The 18,126-nt window shown below is 43.7% G+C and overlaps 1 long non-coding RNA gene across 3 annotated transcripts in view; it reads left to right on the forward strand.

The window, feature by feature from the left end:
- The first annotated feature begins 820 nt into the window (after window positions 1-820).
- LOC310681672 overlaps window positions 821-18,126 on the forward strand; it is a 214,389-nt gene continuing 197,083 nt past the window's right edge. For 2 of the 3 annotated variants that reach the window (XR_014513486.1, XR_014513487.1), the window contains exon 1: window positions 821-947. This is a non-coding gene — a long non-coding RNA (uncharacterized lncRNA). Of the gene's footprint in view, window positions 948-2,684; window positions 2,740-18,126 lie in introns of those variants that run through there. The other variant, XR_014513488.1, reaches the window with a different exon arrangement.

The following is an 18,126-nucleotide window of genomic DNA, read 5'->3' on the forward strand; positions in this document are numbered from 1 at the left end:
TCCTAATTAAAAGTTAGTCCTCCATTAATATATGATTTGTACGAAGTTTTAAAATTGGGGAGTGGAGGTTTTTTCATGAACGTCTGCTTTCCAGTTTAATCAAACAGAAATAAAGGAAACACGTCAAATTGAGCGGTAGGCAAAGATATCAACGGATCAAAGTAAGAAGGTATTTTATTCCAATTAAACAACATTCCTGAGTTGTTCCAGCACAGACTTGAATCAGTCAGAGAGAGAAATCTTCCTTTTATTGTTTTAAACAGAATATGGGTTAACTGAGTCACCACAGACACAAAATGGTAGAAAATGTTCAGAGAAAATTCTGTGAAGTGGCCATCTTTTTTCTAGAGGAGAAAAATCTCAGATGTTTTCTCAGGAAAAATATATATTGTGAGAAATGTTGGTTCGGCTCTAGTTTCCTAGTTCAAGAGACTAGATACAGAAGACATACCAAGGCATGGCCACTTGGATATGACCCATCTCATACTTTAGAAAGCTTGCCTGTCAGGGCTATGAATTTCTTCTCTCTTACATTACAGTAGCATTGTTCATTGACATCAATGGCCAGAATATAGTCCTTTTTTCTCCATTGTGTGACCAGGCGGCGACAGCCCCAGCCCCCAGGGATCATAAGGAAGGAATAAAGACTCTGACAACGTTATGTGGAATGAAAATTAGGCCTCAACTTTATTAAACTTCCAAATGTATGAAGACCTTGGCTTAGGCCTTGGGTGTGTATCCCTCACAGCCCCCCAGCTGGGGGGAACTGGGGCTCATCAGAGTAAATGGGATATGAGGGTGCTCTGCGAGACGTAAGTGTAGCAGGCAGCCAAGCCCATATCCCCGCATGCAGGGTAGTTCACTGATGACCTTTCAGTGTATGGCCAGTGACACCCATATATATAACCCCTTTAAGAGGGGGACCCTGGAATCGCTGCCGCAAGGGGGTGAGTTACCACGTCACGCCCTCGCCCCCCCATATAGGGAAGAAAAGACTAAAGGATTCCACCCGAGGCCATAACCCCCAAAGTTGTGATGAATTGCTACGGGGAAGACAAAACCAGGGTGTTATGTAATGAGTTGAATAGGATCCAAAAGGCAGCAGTCTGATTGGTCCTAGAACAATAGGATACAGAATGCAGCAGTCTGATTGGTCCTAGAACAATAGGATTCAGAATGCAGCAGTCTGATTGGTCCTAGAACAATAGGATTCAGAATCCAGCAGTCTGATTGGTCCTAGAACAATAGAATTCAGAATCCAGCAGTCTGATTGGTCCACAGGAGCCACCCAAACCAGCTCCAGGTGGAAGTGTATCCGCAACCAGATTGGCCTACAGGTGAATCCCGGAATTAGCCAATCCCGGGGGGGCCCATTGTGTAAATAATGTATATAAAGCAGACATTCTGGGGGAACTTCCATTCCTCCTCACCACTCTGAGCCGAATAAAGAGCATGAAATCCACTCTCGACTCTGAGTATATTTCACTGCCAATGCAGGAAAATTCCTTCCCTGTCCTTCAACAGCAACCAGTCAAAGACCGTAGCAGCGCCCGCTAAACAGAAAGAAAAAGTTAACCTGCAAACAAGAAAACATTAAACTAAGGGAGGGGAGGGAGGATGAATCTCCAGAGTCGATTGCCTGGCTATTGTCGGCTCCACCCCCTGTTTATAAATGGGGCGGGCCCCACCTCCCAGCAAGAAACTTGATTACTGATGATGGGAGACATAGAGGCAAACCAGTAAATGAACTGGTAATTAAGGGATGCCCTGAATTAGAGGACCTTACGCATTATACCTTACGCTGCCCCTTATATAATGAAGCAAGAGAACGGTTTTTGACACCTATAATGACAAGGTCCTCTGGCCAGAATCCATCTGACATGATTCTTTATCTCCTCACAGACGTAGATAAGTATGTGACCTGGCGTGTAACACTTTTTGCGACTGCCACCAGGAAAATTAGAAAAAAATATATAGCTGAGATAGCTATCAACTGCAAAGGAGATGGATTTATTTGACCCCATCTACACCAAGCTGTAGAAAGGGACGCGGGTGGTGCTGTGGGTTAAACCACAGAGCCTAGGAGTTGCTAATCAGAAGGTTGGCGGTTCGAATCCCCACGACGGGATGAGCTCCCGTTGCTTGGTTCCTGCTCCTGCCAACCTAGCAGTTTGAAAGCACATCAAAGTGCAAGTAGATAAATAGGTACTGCTCGGGCGGGAAGGTAAACGGCATTTCCGTGCGCTGCTCTGGTTCACCAGAAGCGGCTTAGTCATGCTGGCCACATGACTATACACCGGCTCCCTCGGCCAATAAAGCGAGATGAGCGCTGCAACCCCAGAGTCGGCCACGACCGGACCTAATGGTCAGGGGTCCCTTTACCTTTACCTTACACCAAGCTGTATCTCTCTCACTAAACTTTGTACATAATTGTCTATTGTATTATTTAATATTGCTTTTAATATATTAGTGGCCCCGCGGTGATTTTAGCTTATAAATTTTATTATCTAATGTTTCAATTTGTCTATTAAGGAGTTACTATAGCTTTGTGCAGATTAGGTCATGTTTTGACAATGTAAATGTTTTAAGTTTTTGTATCAAACTAGTATATATTTTATTGAATGACATTGTATACATTGCAGCAGCCTTTGGCTATAAACAATAAACTTGACCGACTGACTGACTGGGCATGAACCTCCAAAAATTAACACTGAGAGGCAAGCCAGCCTCTGTTTGCCAGTAAGCCCCCTGGGAACTGTAGCACCATCCGTGATCCTGCAAAGAGCACCCAAAATGTAAAGTGTGAGTGCTCATTATAAGCAACAGTCTGTTATCTGCATATACATATGAAATGTGCTGTTCTTTTCTTTTTGCAAGGTCTCCCGATAAGCTATGAGTGCAATTGCTTGACTGAAAGTAACTCCTACTCCTTTCTTTCTTTCCTTTCCTTTCAAAACAACATTTTTTTTATGAATCACAGGGTGGATATAAGTGATTTCCCAAAAACCTTGGAGGCCTAATCGTTGTCTTTCAAAAACAAGCTGCTTTTTTCAAGTAGAATTGCAGCAGAGAGATTAATTATTCCAGTGAGAGTCTGACTTAGCAAATATCCATCTCACTAGAGGAGTACAAGTATTTGTCTGGGGAATAGAGCCAGGACAGCCTCCAGCTCAGTTTACAATGTTTACTTTGCCTTCACACATTTCACATGGTCCTTGTATCTGTGGCTTAATCAATAATTATATACATGACATCCATGTCGAGATATCTCCAGCCCAGGGATCAGATAGATTTTCTCTTAGAAAAATGAATACTGCCAAACATTAAGAGAGAACAGAATCCATTTCCTTTTTTTTATAAATGATATTTATTAAAAAATTAATAATTACAGAGAAAATAGAGAGAAAACAAAGTACAGTAAAAAAGGAGAAAAATAAGAATAGAGAAAAAATAACAAAAATACATAGAACCACACCTCCACCCCACTAGTGAAAAAACAAAAACATTTAAAAACCCTTCCATTTTTCACAATTCTATCCTTCAATGACTTATTTCCTCGACCACCTCCCACCTCCCTTTTTGTATTCCAGTTAATAATTAAGTCAGCAAATTCTTTCCATCTTTCACTGTTTACTACCATAACTATCTTAATCCATTTAAACCTTATCTTCCCATCAACATCTTAAAAATTATCTACACTTCAATCTAATAAAGAGGGGGGGAAAGAACCTTAACTCTTATACCCTTAAATCTTAAAATCTAAAGTCCTTATCGTATTTCAACTAAAGTCATATAAATTCATTCCACCATCTCCCAACATTCCTTAATTATACAATATTATACTAAATAATGTTTTAAAAATTTCCAATCTTCTTCCACCATCTCTTCTCCCTGGTTTCGGATTTTATCAGTCTTTTCTGTCAATTTTGTCAGTCTTTTCTGTCAATTCAATGTAGTTCATCAACCTGGTGCTCTTGTGTCCGAGGCTCTTAACTCTGAACAGAATCCATTTCCTTTCCCATCTGCAAGAAGAGATCTACTGAACTTTTCTCCACTGATTGTCACCTGATCATGATACATGCTTTATATTCTATTTTTCTTACATTGCTCAGGTAATCTTTAAATATTGATTGGTTTATATAGCCTGAAATGCAATGAATGAATAAATAAATAAATAGCCTCTTGATGGTCTCTAGGCAGGTTATACTTGGTGCTGGCACCCATACCCTCTGATGAAAATAGGGACATCTTATTCCATGATGATGGCGATTTAATTATTTATACCCCACCCATCTGAATGGTTTGCCCCAGCCACTCTGGGTGGCTTCCAACATATAGATATACATAATAAAACATTAAAAAACTTCCCTATATAGTGCTGCCTTCAGATGTCTTCTAAAGGATGTATAGTGAATTATCCCCTTGTCTTGGGGGTTGCATAACTCCATGCCCCCGACATATCTCCTTTGAAAATAAAGACATCTTAAGGAAACGTGGGACATTCTGGGATCAAATTAGAAACCGGGATGGCTTCTGTAAATCTGGGACTGACCATGGAAAATAGGGACACTTGATGGGTCTGGACACCACACTTCTAAAATCAGCTTCCTGGGGTGGCCTAGTCCCAAGCTATCTCATCACTAGGATTTAGACAGAGAGCAAACACTTGTTGATTAACCTGTGCATTTAAAAGCAGAGATGGGGAAGAAGTTCAGTTCTGTTCATTTTTAAAGGCAAACTTATCCAAGTCACACTTTCCGAAACAATGCGTGAACTGAATCACAGCCAACTTTCAAACTTCTCCAGATTTTGCAGTGTTGTTCTCCAGCCATGTAATGCATAGGGAAAAAATGCATCTCCAAGGACAAAATGTGCATAAACATCTATGCAGTCGTGAAAATAGCATACTGACATGCATTATGTTAGGGAAATTGCTTTGCAAACATGAGTACACTAGGCAAAGTTCCATACAGAAATGTGCATATCAGGATACATTTTCTCCAAAATGCGGATATATTTTCATAAGGACTTTTCTTATTTTTTAAGAAAATTGCAGAGTGGTAAGGGAAGGTAGCAAACTGAACTTAAAACTGGAAAAAATAGAAACCAAGAGAAACAGAAATTCACAGACCAAAACTGATTTGCTTGTCTCTATTTTAAAATTATAGAGCCTAGGACTTGTCGATCAGAAGGTCGGAGGTTCGAATCCCCGCAACAGGGTGAGCTCCCGTTGCTCGGTCCCTGCTCCTGCCAACCTAGCAGTTCGAAAGCACGTCAAAGTGCAAGTAGATAAATAGGTACCACTCTGGCGGGAAGGTAAACGGCATTTCCGTGCGCTGCTCTGGTTTGCCAGAAGCGGCTTAATCATGCTGGCCACATGACCCAGAAGCTGCACACCGGCTCCCTCGGCCAATAAAGCGAGATGAGCGCCGCAACCCCAGAGTCAGCCACAACTGGACCTAATGGTCAGGGGTCTCTTTACCTTTACTTAAAAATTATTTGTGATGTGTGATGTTGCCTTCTTGCATTCCTTTAGTGGAATTATTATTATTATTATTATTATTATTATTAGCTGTATAGATTTTGTTTGTTTAAAATAAAAAGGCATTGCCCTGAATTGGGGCAGTAAAAACCACCAGAAGCTAGAACCAGAAGAGAAATGTTCTCCCATTTAGATGGGGTAATGAATATGACTTAGAAAGAGAAAGAACTAGGACTTCATTGAGCTCAGCCCTAAGTGCATCCCCTGAGCACCAGATCAATGGGACTCCAGCGACACAAGAACATTAAAGCTTTAGCTTCCTGGAGGAATGTAGCATTTGTGAAGTGGCGCAGAATAAATACCTGTAATCTGTAGGCATCTTGCTGCTGTGGCAAGGTGACTTTGAAGGGAGAGCAAGCGCACCTTTATATGTACACATTTTTTTCCTTCTGCTCCCCCCCCCTCCTTTTGTAAGTGACTTCCTGGGTAGTTTTAACGTAATTTGAGATAGAGGCAAAATCTTTGCCTCGAGATTCAAAACGTTTCGCCGAGCTCTTGAAGCAGCCTCTGTGCAAAACAAATATATTTGGGAAATCGTTCTTCAATGCAAATCCTTTTCCTTTCTCTGTCCCCCCCAATGGGAGAGCCCCCTGCCTCTGCGGACTGCTGTTTGGAGACTTTCCAGACTCACTGCCACATGCTGCAGCCATTATCTGAATCCATATTTGAAGTGAAACGCTGCCTTCCCTCCAGGGCATCATCCATCCATGCTGACTGAGACTACTTTGGCGTCTCAGAAAGAGCTAAATTGTTTCAGCATCTCAGAGGGAAGCTGGGGAAGATCTCACGCAGCAAAAAGAAACTGGCTCTCTCTTTCTTTTAAAGCTTTTACATACATCTCCTCCAAGTGTCTCTATTTTCCAGGGACAGTCCTGGTTTAATGGAAGCCGTCCCAGTTTCTGATTTGATCCCAGAATGCTCCTGCTTCCCTTAAAGGTAAAGGTAAAGGTACCCCTGACCATTAGGTGCAGTCGCAGATGACTCTGGGGTTGCAGCGCTCATCTCGCTCTATAGGCCAAGGGAGCCGACATTTATCCACAGACAGCTTTCTGAGTCATGTGGCCAGCATGATTAAATTGCTTCTAGCACAATAGGACACCACGACGGAAGCCAAAGAGCACGGAAATGCCATTTACCTTTCCGCCACAGCAATACCTATTTATCTACTTGCACTGGCGTGCTCTCAAAGTGCTAGGTTGGCAGGAGCTGGGACAGAGCAATGGGAGCTCATCCGGTTGTGGGGATTCGAACCACCGACCTTCTGATTGGCAAGCCCAAGTGGCTCAGTGGTTTAGATCACAGTGCCACCCGCATCCCTTTACCAATATCAAACTACTGTGCTGGTAGCACTACTGTGCTAGCAGACCTCCCCAGAGCACAAGCCTGGGCAGTGTGTCTGGAGGTCCAGGGCTGCCCAGATGACAGGCTCCTCATCTCGGCCTCACTGATGAGGTCCAAAGGAAAGCAGGGCTATATATTTGGCACCAGCTTAGCTGCAGGAGTTGACAGAAAGAGGTGTACAAGGCGCCATCCAACTGTTTTAGGGAGTCCACTACAGATTTGTATAGGATTTCCTGCTTAGCCTTTTCTTCTCCCAAAGATATCCCATAAGGCATCAGAAGTTTAGGATCAGAGTTTTCCTTCTCCTAGATGAGCTACCTTCCCAGGTTGATGAGCCCCATCTGTCTCACTAGACACCTGTGAAGCAGAGCAGCATACAGATGAGAACTCGCCCCTGATCCCAGGATGAGCAGTGGTTCTATGCAAAAAAATGTCTGTAGAGTTCTGAATCATATGATGGAGCTGCAATCCAATCCATGGATGGCCCAAATCATGCACGCGCCTGATAGTTCTCTTCATTTAAAGATCTTTTCCACGCCAAACAAGATGCAATGCCACATATCTTCTAATTTGACTCTTAAGTAGTTCTGCTGTTGCACAATAAATGCACCACTGTTATTAATTTGTTATAGTGGATGCAAGACAGCTCTTGTGTTGGATAGGTTTAATATCTTCCCAACACTAAGACTGCAGTTTTGATCAAATGTGGCTAGGCTGTAATTGTGAGTGTTGCCCAATTTGTATTACTGCACTTACACCCATTCTTTCTTCCAAAGAGTTCAAAGCAGCTTATATCTGGTTCATAGGTGATCTCCCACCCAGGCAGGTTACAGGGCTATACTGCCTTAAATTTAGCTGCAGAAATGCATCGTTGTATTTTGCTTCTATGCACATTTATGCAGATTTAATCAATTAATTAAATCCTCGCCCTTGCCAGATGATCCAGGAAGGACATGAAAACCTTAAGGATTGCTTCAGCTCACTTTGATTTATCAAGGTCAGGTCTGAGGCACTGTTCAGACAAAGCGAAAGAGATGCTGATTCTGCTAGGGGTGAATAAAGGATTTCCATTTCCTGCACTGTTAGACTGGATGATCTCATCAGCAATAGCTTAATTTAATGGAAGGGGTAAAAAAAGAATTAAAGATCATCGCATTTCCAAACTCAGTTGTGAATGAATGGCGTATTCTGTTCTTCAGAGTCATGCTTTCTGGTAGGTATTCACTTTTGGATTTTATTTGTGTGTGTTTTATTGTTGTCATTTAATAACCGCAGAAGTCTCTCCATTATATGATATAACATCTTAGAAGAGGTATCTCTTTTGTTTCAGAAAGAAGAGGAATGTTTTCAGTGTATGTAAATGTATACACACATGCATTTTATGTTTCTATAGTTACATGCTCTAACCAACTGAGCTATGCAGTTGTGAAATTAAAGTAACACTAAAAAGAAGCTGTTACTTAATTAATGAGGGCTACCCTTCTAATCCATCAAAGTTTTTTTTAGCAGATTAAGGTAACTCATTCATTGACAGAAATCCTCAATGCACCTCAAAATGGGGCCCATTGAATTCAATGGAGATGAGTTCTGGGAAGCCATGAATAGGCCTGTAATGCAGAAGTTGCAGCCTTAATTTATACATTCCTAACTGATACAATATGGGACGCGGGTGGTGCTGTGGGTAAAAGCCTCAGCGCCTAGGGCTTGCCGATCGAAAGGTCGGCGGTTCGAATCCCCGTGGCAGGGTGCGCTCCTGTTGTTTGGTCCCAGCGCCTGCCAACCTAGCAGTTCGAAAGCACTCCCGGGTGCAAGTAGATAAATAGGGACCGCTTACTAGCGGGAAAGTAAACGGCGTTTCCGTGTGCGGCTCTGGTTCGCCAGAGCAGCTTCGTCACGCTGGCCACGTGACCCGGAAGTGTCTCCGGACAGCGCTGGCCCCCGGCCTCTTAAGTGAGATGGTCACACAACCCTAGAGTCTGTCAAGACTGGCCCGTACGGGCAGGGGTAGCTTTACCTTTTAACTGATACAATGTGTCTGCATTTGCTATTCTTCATCGATTTGGGTTCGCAAATACAGCCACTTGCCAGCATACAGATTTGGCCATATGTCAAAGAAACATGTTGATACAATTTCAGAAATGGTTACAAAGGAGAACGTTCCAGACATCAAATAAAAATGCAAAAAGAAAGCCAGACTCTCTGTTGTATCCATAGCATTATCATTATTCTTGCTGCACAATAATAGTGTCCAGGTGGGGAGTTAGGAACATAGGATACAGCCTTAAACTGGGACAGAACTTTGGTCTATCTAGTTCAGTATTGTCTGGTAAGTGACTCCCCAGATCAATAGCTCAATCGGTAGAGTATGAGACACTCAATCTTAGGGTCAGATGTAACGTACTTCTCAGTGTGTTTTAATAGGAACAGCCATTTGTCTGGGGAAGAGAATCTCATTGTAGAAGATAGCAACAGAAAGAACACCACATTCAGGTATAAAGCGAATAAGGTGTTGTTATTTACACTCCAGATGCGTGGGGTATAAATAATAAAATTATTGTTATATTTTATGGAAGTGAGAGCTGGACCATAAAGAAGGCTGATTGCCAAAGAATTGATGCTTTTGAATTATGGTGCTGGAGGAGACTCTTGAGAGCCCCATGGACTGCAAGAAGATCAAACCTATCCATTCTTAAGGAAATCAGCCCTGAGTGCTCACTGGAAGGACAGATCGTGAAGCTGAGGCTCCAATACTTTGGCCACCTCGTGAGAAGAGAAGACTCCCTGGAAAAGACTGTTGGGAAAGACTGAGGGCACAAGGACAAGGGGATGACAGAGAACGAGATGGTTGGACAGTGTTCTCAAAGCTACCAGCATGAGTTTGACCAAACTGCGGCAGGCAGTGGAAGACAGGAGTGCCTGGCATGCTCTGGCCCATGGGTCATGAAGAGTCGGACACGACTAAATGACTAAACAACATCATTGTTATATTTGTATAATATAACAGATCGCTGGATAGTCCACAACATGTTCACAACATAAAATACAAAATGAGAACACAAAATACACAACTAAGCAAATCAAACCAATAAATTCCCCCTTCCACAAACACATTTTAAAGGCCATCCATCAGACAAAGGTCTGGTTATAGAGAAATGTTTTTGCCTGGTGCCTAAAGATCATAGAATCAGAGAATAGTAGAGTTAGAAGGGACCCAAGAGTCATCGAGTCCAACTCCCCTGCAATGCAGGAATCTCAGCTAAAGCATCCATGACAGATGGGTATCCAACTTCTGCTTAAAACTTCTGAGGAAGGAAAGTTCATCACCTCCCAAGGTAGACCGTTTGTTATGAAGGTGTCAGGTGAGGCTTTCTGGGGAGAGCATTCTACAAGTGAGAAGCCACCACAGAAAAGGCTCCTTGTTATGTTGCTGCTCTTCAGGCCTCTCATGAAGAAGGGTCTCAGATGATGACCAGAGGGTCCAGGTCACTTCATATTGGAAAGGTTGTCCTTAAGGTATTGTGGTCCTGAGTAGTTTAAGGTTTTATAGGTCAAAATCAGCACTTTGCATTGGTCCCAGAAACTAATTGGCAGGCAGTGCAATCAAGCCAGGATCAATATAAATATAGTAGGTTCTAACCATCTTGTCTCAGTGAGCAACCTGTCCATCAAATTCTGCACCAGCTGAATCTTCTGAACCATCTTCAGAGGCAGCCCAATGTAAAACACGAAGGTGTTGTAAGTCATGGGCCTTAATTAGCATTTGGTTCAGTCTATTTGTCTTACTTATAGAGGTTACTAGACTTCTTTTTGATAATCATTCCCTGTAAAAAGAATAAAAGACCTTTGAGCATGCCAGATGAGCAATCTATTTTCATAGTTCCTGGTAGCCCTATACTATCAAAGTATAACAGAAACAGTAACTTTAAAATATATATTTCCTGTACAACCTATAAAACTCATTTGGATGTCAGAAATGTTCATCTCAACTGCATCCTGTCATGACTGAGACCCAAATAACTTCTATATCATCTCCCAACGAGAAATGTTAATGTTGCACTAAGGTAATAGAGGGAAATTAGGGCAATGGGTAAGATCACTTCCCCATCATCTCATTAGCCAGTTCCCTGGAAACAATGTGGCACCAGGGCAGTAATAGAGACAAATGATTTTACAGAACATGAGATAAGAGTCCGACCTGTTACCAGGAAGAGGAAGTCCTCCATATATGGTTGCAGTATTAGTACCATCCCTTTGTCACATGTAACATGCAGTTCTAGTTTTTGTAGAACTATGGTTCTATGGTGCTGATTCTATCATTCTGATTCCAAAAGACAAACAAACAAACAAAACAACTATGCTAGCCCTGGTAAGGAAGGGAATTGCTCTGCATGCGAAGACAGGCTCTGGCAGATTGAACAGATGGGATCAATAGTGCATCCAACACTGAAGAAGGAAGTTTCTGCATGTGCTGTAGAGAGAAATGAGGGGCAGACAGGGCTCATGAACCTGGAAAGGTAGACCATCTAGAAGAAGGAAACTGATCCTAAACCTCCGCTGCCTTGCAGGAGATATTTCAGAGAAGAAAAGGCTTAGGAGTATACCCTACACCAGGCATGGCCAAACTCGGTCCTCCAGATGTTTTGGGACTACAATTCCTGTCATCCCTGACCACTGGTCCTGTTAGCTAGGGATGATGGGAGTTGTCCCAAAACATCTGAAGGGCCGAGTTTGGCCATGCCAAATCCAGAGTGGAGTCCCAAAGATGCTTAGATGGCATCTTGCATGCAACCTACCGGCAACTCCTGCAGCCAATCTGGTGGCAAATATAGTGCTGTGCTTTCCTTCGTACCACATCAGCAAAGCTAAGAAAGAGGTCTTGTCATCTGGGCAGCCTTGGACCTCCATACACTCCTTGAAACGTTTCATCAACGGTGTCTCCGAAAAAATTTACACATCACTTGGGAAGACAGGAGAACTAATGCCAGTGTAATATAAGCAGAGATCACCGGTTTCGAAGCAATGCTTCTTCAACATCAACTTCGTTGGACTGGTCATGTTGTGCAGATGCCTGATTATCATCTTCCAAAGCAACTATTCCAAACTTAAAAATGGAAAGCATAATGCTGGTGTTCAACAAAAGAGATTTAAAGACTCTCTCAAGGCAAATCTTTAAAAAAATGTAGTATAAACACCGACAACTGTGAAGCACTAGCCTGTGAGTGCTCCAATTGGAGAACAGCCTTTACCAAAGGCGTCATGGGTTTTGAAGGCACTCAAACTCAAGAAGAGAGGGAGAAACGTGCTAAAAGGAAGGCACGATTGGAAACCCTCACCATAAAACCTATGTCCCTGTGTGGAAGGACATGAGGATCCAGAATTGGCCTCCACAGGGACTTACGGACTCACTGTTAAAACTGTGTTTATGGAAGACACTCTTACTCGGCTATGAGTGATCGCCAGAGAAGAAGAAGATACACACTCCCCAGGCTTGCTCACTGAGGAAGTTACTTTGGTGCTGCTAATGCAATGGTTTGACTTCACTTTCGAAGGCACACTCCATTGTCTCTGGAGACAGACGGAAGCCAACAAGAGCAACAAGGGACAAACATGTGTGTTACGATGATTTCTGCTCCTGCTTCCGCTCCCACAGAATTATTCGACATCCCTAGTATTGCCTGTATGAGTAGAGGAAAAGCATGGGATGCCACTCTATGAGTATTCAGAAACTCACTCACAGGATAATTTGCCAACAGAAAAAAGGGGGTCATTAAGATGTGGTAAAACTCTAGAGGAGTGCATCACTGCAAATGTTGGCCTGGGGGCGGGGGTGGTTCTGACATAGAGGATATCCTCGTTTCACCTTTGAGATTACATGACTGCATCAGAGCTTCTTTCTTCCTCACTGTAAATAGAGTTGCTATGGCAACAGAATCCCAAGCTTTTCACTGCCTCAGCTCTTGCTGCTCTCCACTAAATTCTGGAAGAGGGTCCCTAATTGAAGGAGATAGTGGTGAAACCACTCCTTTAGAAATTCTCCCCGCATTCACAAAACCTTAGGAATAATTGGTCAGTTGCCAATCTCTCTTTCATGCCCAAGGTTCCTGAGCAGGTGGTCATGGCCCAGATCTAGGGGAAAACTGGTTTTCTAGACCGATTTCAATTTGGGCCCTCTTTTTTTTCAATTAGGCCCAGCTTTTTGCACAGAAAGTGCCCTTGCTAATGCTCCTCAAACTCCCGGTGGCTTTTGATGCCATAAACCATGGTACCCTGCTGGAATGGCTGTCCAAGTTAGGAGTGGGTGGCACCATTTAGTGGCGATTCCAGTCCTAGCTGGATGGCCATTTACAGAGAGTGATGCTTGGAGAGTACTTTTTGGCCCCAAGGAACCTTGAATGTAGGGTTCTTCAGGGATCGATTTTATCCTTCATGCTGTTAATATCTACACTTCTTTGTATCTGGACTGGATGAACCAATAAACTGAAGCTGAATCCATATAAGACTGAGGCACTGTTAGTAGGTGATCCCCTAGACTGGATGCATGAGAGGTGACAAAGAAGAGTTTGGACTTGATATCCCGCCTTTCACTCCCCTTAAGGAGTCTCAAAGTGGCTAACAATCTCCTTTCCCTTCCTCCCCCACAACAATCACTCTGTGAGGTGAGTGAGGCTGAGGGACTTCAGAGAAGTGTGACTAGCCCAAGGTCACCCAGCAGCTGCATGTGGAGGAGCGGGGAAGCGAACCCGGTTCACCAGATTACAAGTCTACCACTCTTAACCACTACACCATGCTGGCTCCATGCTGGAGTTATATTCCCTCTGAAGGAACAGGGACACAGCTTGGTTATACTGTTGCTTGAGGCTCAGGTGGCCTCAGTGACATAGAGCACCTTCCATCAGCTTTGGCTGGTGGCCCAGCCACACCCATAACTGGATCCTCTTGTAATCTCTAGATTAGATTACTGAAACATATTATATGTGGGGCTGCCTCTGTAGATGGTTCGGAAACTTCAGCCGGTACAGAATCTAGTTGCCAGGTAGCTCACTGGGGCAAGACGGCTTGAGCATATAGCACCAATCCTGGCCCAACTGCACTGGCTACCAATTAGTTTCCAAGCTGAGTTCAAACTGCTGGTTTTGGCCTAGAAAGCCTTAAATGGTTCAGAATCGCAATACAACAAGGACTGCCTTTCTCCACATGAACCAACCCAGACCCCGTGATGATCATCTGGGGTCCTTCTTTGTGTGCCTGCTTCACAAGAAGCCAAGAGTTCAGCAACACAAGAACAGGCCTTCTCTGCAGTGGCTCCCTGCTTCTAGAATGCTCTCCCCAGGGTGGGTATTGGTGGGGTTTTTTTGTTATTATGGTATGTATTTTTGTGTTTTTATATTTGATCTTTGGGTGAATAGCAGTATAGAAATTTAATTAGTATACTAATTTAATTAGAAATAATAATAATAATAATACAGTGGTGCCTCGCAAGACGAAATTAATTCATTCCGCGAGTTTTTTCGTTGTGCGAGTTTTTTCATCTTGCGAAGCACCACTGCATTTAAACACTAACAACGGCGGGGAGGGGGGGAGAAGCAGGACAGCTGCCGCAGCCGGTACCTCAGACTCACCCGCGCGTTGTGGCCACCGCGCGACGTGGCTGCTGGAGGGCAGCTGGGCTCAGGAGCGTGACTCTGGCTGCAACGCTGGCTGCTAGCAGCAACGGCTCCTGAGGGGAGTGCGCAAGGGCGGTGGGCAGCGGCGCAAGGCAGCCGGAAGGTCGGCCGTCAGCCGGAAGGTCGGAGGGAGACGGAGGAGCCGTCAGCCGGAAGGTGGGAGGGAGCCGGAGGAGCGGGGAAGCGAGCGTGCGACCGTCGCCATGACAGGAGAGGCAGGGCTGTTTCATCTAGCGAAGCAAGCCCTTAGGAAAATCCGTCTTGCGAAGCACCTCAGAAAACGAAAAACCCTTTCGTCTAGCGAGTTTTTCGTCTTCCGAGGCATTTGTCTTGCGCGGTACCGCTGTAATAATAATAATAATAATGCTGTTCTTCATTTTACTGAGACTTCTAAAATGCAGTTACATTACAGTTCAGGTTGCAAAATCGGCCTTGAACCTTTGTGAATTTACTTCAGGAGGAGAACACAGTGACCCAGCCAGCTCTAGGGTAATCTCTCACACACAGGCATTAAAAAGAATACCTTTCTCCTGAATCTCTCCCCCCCCCCCCCATGTCCTGCTTACCTAGTTTGTTTTAAAATAAGCTGCTAAGGACAACTGCATGTTTTGTCTCAGTGCCTGGCAGCTGTAGCCGCTAACATGATAATTAATGTTTACAGGGGGAATGGTTATCTGCCCTGAAAAGAAGAGTACAATTCCAAGGTAACCTGTTTTCTGCCTTCAACTTTTATGGACCTGCATCAAAAAAGCTAAATTTAAAATCAACCGTTCATTGTGTAAAGCAACTGAAGAAATTACATCATTTGTAAAATATCACTACAACAAAAAAATGTACTAAAGCTGATGTATTATTGAGGTCTCAAGTTCAGTTTAATAATTTTTTTTTTTTTTTTTAAAAACTACTTGTTAATTTTGCCTGCAAAATTCCTTTCCATCATAATTCATTACTCCTTAACTTAGGTCAGGTTGACACAAGTAACACCTGAGAAGGCAATTTGATTACGGAGCAATAGACAATTCCTCTGGATAAATTTGACTCTGCGTGATGATGCCACCTTGGAAACAAATGTCCATCTTGGACATAAATGTTCAAAGGGGACATAAAATTATTTACTTAGGAGTTGAAGGATTCTGTCATGAATGTAGAGGTTGACCTAGTTGAGTCAGCATGCTTTCCCCACTTGGAGCCAGCCCAGAAACTGAGGTCCAGCTCCGAGGGCCTTCTGGTGGTTCCCTCACTGCAAGAAGTGAGCTTACAGGGAAATAGGCAGAGGGCCTTCTCAGTAGTTGCATCCTCCCATCAGATGCCAAGGAAATAAGCAACTACCTGGCTTTTAGAAGATATCTGAAGGGAGTCCTGTACAGTGGTACCTCGTGTTAAGAACTTAATTCATTCTGGAGGTCCATTCTTAACCTGAAACTGTTCTTAACCTGAGGCACCACTTTAGCCCATGGGGCTTCCCTCTGCCACCATGCAATTTCTGTTCTCATCCTGAAACAAAGTTCTTAACCCAAGGTACTATTTCTGGGTTAGTGGAGTCTGTAACCTGAAGCATACAGAGGTACCTCTGCATAGGGAAGTTTTTAATGAGTGTTGTCATATTGTGTTTTTATTTGTTGGAAGCCACCCAGAGTGGCTGGGGTAACCCAGTCAGATGGGTGGCATCTAAATAAGAAATTAGTAGTGGTAGTCATACAAAACGTTAGAACCTGTGAGAACATAAGTATTCGGCCTGATGGGTAGGGCCTATGAGAGAGACAGGGAGATGTAAGCATATCTGTCATAAGCGCTGAGTGTGCAGGGCTGCGGGTGCTCCAGCCCCCACAACATTCCCCATGAAGGGGCAGAGAACCAACAGATTTTTGCGCCTGAGCCACGCAGGCATGTGTGCCTCAACACACCGAGCAGAGGAGCATATGCTTTCGCCAAGCACGCCCCTGAGGGAGCCTGCTGAGCCCAGCTGAGGAGAGGGGCAGCCTACCTTAGGGGCCCTGGAGTGGCTCCTTGCGCCTCTACTACCAACCCCACTGCATACCTCCTTACTTTCTGGAGACCTGTTACGGCCTCCGGAAGGCCCAACAGATGCTTTAGCTGAGATTCCTGAATTGCAGGGGATTGGACTAGATGACCCCAGGGATCTCTTCCAACTCTACAATTCTATGACTCTATGAATCCACCTCCATCCCACACAGCAAGCCACTTCTGCTCACCCAACTAATACTTTCAGGAATCTTTAAGGGGAGCTACAAACTGCTGAGAATCTGTAAAACCAATACAGGTTTGTTCTTTGTTCAAGCCAAGGATTTCTTTTTAAGTCCCCTGTACTGTAGTGTTCATGTGAATATTCCTTTATTCGCTTATCTAAAGATTTACCAGTGAGCAAAGTGTTTTCTTTTCCAAGAGAGCATTATAATTTCAGATCTGAAGAGCACATTCGAGGGAAACGGGCTGGTTCCCGCTGACAGTCATATTATGCCAACCCCACACATTCCGTTGGCAAAAAAACTTTGTGATACTAATTTCCATATTTGGAGGCAACTTTTCCCCATTCGGCCGCAGCACATGTTATAATGCAAGAGTATAATCACTACTTGCTGCTTTGTCTCTAGAATTAAAAGCAATGCTTCAGGTTCAAAATTACAGAAGGAAGAGATGGCTTTCCACTGTGTCAAAAATAGAATGAACTTTTCACTCTGAAAAAAAAACCACCAACTCCCTAACACTCCCCCCCAACCACACCACTAGTCATATACCAAAAGGAACTGTACAGATGACCAAGCAAAAACATGCTGCCAGAGCTTTCGAATGCAAGTTCTTTCCATGCAGCAGAAATAAACACCTATAAACAGAACTCAAATGCAGAAGTAAAACTAGCTGGGGTACAGTATATTTGCAAACAAATAGTGCTGACCAATTCATGATTTCTGCTTCTTCCCATAAAAAAAGAATGGAATTGGAGAAAAACAGGATTGGAAAGGGGTTGTTATTATTCCATATTTATATACATATGCTTTTACACTAGATCCTCTGATTATTGTTTAAGTTTAGTTGAATTTCCGTCATGAATTCAGCAAAAGTTCAGTTATGACATTTTATGTGCGTGACTCAGGTAGAGGAAGAATTCGTGGAGGATCTAAGTCCTGCTAAGCTTGCACCAGTAGGGCAAAAGGTAGGGGGCAGGTTTTAGCATCCCCTGTTCACTTTTAACCTTCACCCCCTCGCATTGATCCCAACCAGGGTGAGGGGGTGAGCGTAAAAGATCTAAGGCTGACATATTCCCTCAAGAAAATCTCAATGCACATCTAGAGGAAGGAGCTTTGTACTAAGCAGACCCCAAGCCTCCCCTGATGTCAGGGGCTAGACTATGGAGGAATGGTGGGAGCCGCCACCCCTCTCTCTTCAGCTTCCCGAGAAGAAGAGAACAGTATAGATATAGAACAGTGGTTTGCAGAAGGTCACAGTTCAGAGGCTGCAGAGAGGAGAAGCTGGGAAATATTGGGGGAGCTGCAAGAAGAAGAAGCATTAGGGTAAAGACAGCTAACAGACTCAGTGTCTCTTGAAAGCATTCCTAATGCC

This window comes from Podarcis tiliguerta (genome assembly GCF_965153285.1).
Source record: "Podarcis tiliguerta genome assembly, chromosome: 7".
Taxonomy (NCBI): Eukaryota; Metazoa; Chordata; class Lepidosauria; order Squamata; family Lacertidae; genus Podarcis; species Podarcis tiliguerta.